Here is a 4,549-nt window from a genome sequence, read left to right on the forward strand (position 1 = left end):
ATTATATTTAATTAATATAATATACATATTAATGTATTTTATTGATCTCAAAAAATGTTGTTCTATAACTTATCACTTAATAAAGTATTATTTTTTTATAGTTGAATGTTTGATTGTAAAATATTTTATAATTTAAATTTAAGATATTCATATAATTTTTAAATTTAATTACAAAAATATCGATTATTTATCGATCTAATTTAGTAAAAGCTCGGATAACGTGAATAAATGACAGTTACGAATAGTATATAGTCTCTTACCGAAATAGTACCTGGTTGCATCCCTACACACTTTTGTCTTTATGCATGCATGATGGCAAGTGTTTCCACACTTCAGTGCTTTCAATTTGGTCCATCCCAAAACGTAGTTTCTACTCTCCATATAAACTACACCAACGGGGCCAACCTTCAACTCGTGTTTAAGTAAGGATCCGTCAACATACATATCGATCTTTTTGTTTTTTTAGGGGTCGATTTCGATTTTATTTTAAATAAATTGGTCATACCAATGTTTAATTTTTATTACAATTATAATAATTCTTCTTTTCCTGTCCATTGGCATTTACCTTTTACAACTTTTGACAGCATTATTTTTGTTTAGATCCTAAGCCACGTTTCAAAATTGTTGTCTATTTGGAGTTTTTAATATACTGTAACAATTTTCAAAATAATTTAAAGAGTTTTATTATATGTCCTCACATTATAAAAAAATTTATATAAATGGTGAATTATATCTCACTGTATGGATGTGTTATAATATCATTTCTTAAAATAAGTACACAAATATTGAAATGGCGAGATGCAATTAAATGTTTAGATTCAAATATGAGAAAAGATTTTGCAATTTCAGTCAAACGGTTTTCATAAAAGACATATATAAATGTTTTTGAATTTTTAAATTGATTTTAGATTTTTATTTAGATTGATTTTGATACGAAGATCTCTAATTTAAATTAATTTTAATCAATAATATGTAATTAATAAATTCGAACAAATTTAAAAACTTAAAAATTAATTTCAATAAATATTATGTAATTAATAAATTCGAACAAATTAAAAAACTTAATCACCACATTTTTCTTTTTCATCTCTTTCTTCTTCGTCTTGCTCATAGAAAAGAGGTGATTTGAGACAAATTTTTAGTCTGAAATTATTTTTTTACATTGTTTCACTCTATCCTTTTACGGAATAAGTTATTTTTACACATATTTATTTTTCTTTGCATTTTTTTTTATCTTGTGAATTAAGTGCGACGTTGTTTTTCTGACTCGATGCATTATTTATTTTATTCAGATTTAATAAATTAATTTCGATCTACAAAATTGAATCAAATGACTTTAGCGTCTTCGAAATTGCAAATTTAGAAGCACGACATAGTTCGGTTAATTATCATTTTGTCAATTTTATAGGTATTTTCCGTTTTATGCTAATAACATTAGTGTGGTCACTTTGTTCACAAAATCATCTTTTTTATTTTTAACGAATTTATATTTGTATTGTTCTTAAACAATGTACTCTTTTATTATGAATGAATATTATTTTATGTAAAAAAAATATTGATCAAACTCTTGACTTTTTTTTACAATCTTGACTTCTTAAATCAAACATGTTACAAACTCTTGACTTCTTAAAGATGAAATGATTACAAAAATGTTCAAGAATGATACTAATTCAAAAGTCATAAAGGAATTTGGTAGTTTAGAGTGTACCATAATGGAGTTGGAATTGAGAATTATAAGGAACATAGTTTAGATCTCACTCTTCACTCACATATAATAAATCTAACAACTTACTATCATTTTTTAAAATTCTATTTTTGGATCTCTTGCTAATATTTTTGAAATAAAATGTAGTGATGTGTCATGTTATAATTCATGAGTTATATATTATCCATCTATTTAGACAGTTTTATATCAATTAAAAAACTTGGCACATTATTATTATTTTTTCCAAAAAAATCAAGATTTAAAAAATGAGATTTTAAAAGTTTCCATAAATATACCATCTTATTTATGGCAATGAAGGTATTTGATGAGTTTTCTATATTGAACTATAGTAACTGAGGAAGGTGTCTGTTCTTAGGGGCAGGTCATTAAGTTGCAGCTTCCAAAAACAGAACTATGGCATTATGAAGGACAAAAATATTGAACTAAACAAGTGAATGAAGAGGTCATCCCTATGTGGACCTTAACCCCTTCTAAAGTTCAAATAATTTGAAATGGAAAAGTGAGAAAGTTGTGAGCACATTTTAGATGGGGCCTATTCACCAATCTAACCAATTTCATTACTATATTCATTAATTTTAATCAATTTCTAATACCTGGACAAGAAACTGTCTCCTGTTAGACAAACACTACCTAAGTTTCATTACAAAATGTTTAACAACAAATAAAACTATTTCGTCATCATTAATTTCTTTTCATAATCATCAACTCTGCTTTCTTTTAACTTTTTTTAAAAAGAAAACGTTTTTTTGTTGCATGTAAAATAGTCAACTAAATTTTACAAAAGAAAAGATAGTAAAAATCCCCCTTCCTCTAACTAATTAATTAGTAGCCACTAATAATGTTAATTCCTAAAAGTTTAGAAATTCGTATATGAATATTCTTATACAATGTGTATATGAATATTCCTATTTATACATTTTAAACATTTATTTTTTTAATCAACTTGAAGTTTCTAACTCATTTTGACTCTGACATAAATTTGATTTAAGTGGATATAGATGGGTTGTTATAATAAAGTTTTTTCTATTACTTTTGAATAAAGTTCTATGTATGTAACATTGTATTAATTGTCTATCACTGAAAGTGTCATTCTAAATTAAAATGATATACAGACAAAATAAATTACAAATACGTGAGTCCAAACGTTTATATGTGTTTAAAAAATGTCAAATTTTAGTGAATTAAAAATTATACATCCGAGAATCTAAAAGCCACGTAAATGAAATCTAAATTCACGAAAACAATCTATACATTATAATAAATCCATTATAATAAAGCAAACATGATAAACTGACAAGTTTGACACGTGTCAACAAACTAGAGTTTTAAGAAAATATCAAGTTTTTATTAATAGAAATAATACGTGCTTATGGCCAATTAAAAAAATAAAAAGAATGAATTAAAAATAAAAAGTTTTTTTTGTAAAAAAAACATAAAACATCTGTTACATCACGATCTTTGTCCACGATACATCCGTTGAGAATTTAATGGTCAATTAAAAAATTAAAAATAAAATACAATACACCACGACTTGACAGTTTTTCTATGCGTCATAAGAAGTTAATGACCAATTAAAAAATAAGAAAAATAAATTAAAAATAAAAGATTTTTTTTAAGAAAAAAATAAAACTTTCATTACATGAGAAATGCAGAAGTGAATGACCAATTAAAAAATAAGAAAAATAAATTAAAAATAAAAGATTTTTTTTAAGAAAAAAATAAAACTTTCATTACATGAGAAATGCAGAAGTGAATGACCAATTAAAAAATAAGAAAAATAAATTAAAAATAAAAGATTTTTTTTAAGAAAAAAATAAAACTTTCATTACATGAGAAATGCAGAAGTGAATGACCAATTAAAAAATAAGAAAATAATTTAAAAATAAAATCTAATGCACGACCTGACATTTCACATTTTACGGTTGAAAATTGAGTGACCAATTGAAAGGTAATTATTTTTAAAACACTACTTTAGCAACCGCCAATTCAAATCTATCTATACAATATAATAAAGCAAAGATGATAATTTGGAAAGTTTGACACGTGTCAGCTAAACAGAGGGTTAGGAAGATATCAAGTTTGAAATAATATTTTTTTTGGAATAAAATTAAATTTATGTTACACGACTTTGTACATGCGTCAGTTGAAAAGTTAGTGGCCAATTAAAAAATAAAAGAATTAATTAAAAATAAAATACACTACACCACTACTTACGTTTCACCGTTGAAAATTTAGTGGTCAGTTAGAAAAGAAAAAGAATAACAGCAAAATACGTTCAATTACACCCACCACGACGTGACACTTTTTGGAATTGTTTTTTAAACACTATTTTAGCAACCACAGTTTCAAATTAATTTATTTTATTTTACGAATTCTTTTAATTCACTCGTACTTTCTTTCTTAATTCCTGTGCTCCGTAAATCGTCTCTCTTCAATACTCTCTCATTTCTTGTGTCTCTGTTATAAATATCATTCATATTATCTCGGTATATACAATTCCTTTTTTTAAATTTTCTTTACCAAAACTTTCTTATTCATCTTTATCCAATGTCAATGTCTGAAAACAAAAATCTTCGTTGCTTCAATTTCTTCATCAAAGTTTGTTACTTCAATTTCTCCAATAAATGAGTCATGAAATTTGGTTGTTAGAGTTGTGCGAATGTGGTTTCTGTCTTGATCTCCTCAATGGCAAACAAAACTTTTATGCAACGGAAATAGTACTGACATTCGCGAGCTTTTATTTCTCGATTTGAGATTAATATTCCTGGTGGAACTATGTATTTGTTCGTGCTTCTAACAACTTTCTGGAGTATACGTTCACAC

The sequence above is a fragment of the Cicer arietinum genome, chromosome 4 (genome assembly GCF_000331145.2).
Source record: "Cicer arietinum cultivar CDC Frontier isolate Library 1 chromosome 4, Cicar.CDCFrontier_v2.0, whole genome shotgun sequence".
Lineage (NCBI taxonomy): Eukaryota > Viridiplantae > Streptophyta > Magnoliopsida > Fabales > Fabaceae > Cicer > Cicer arietinum.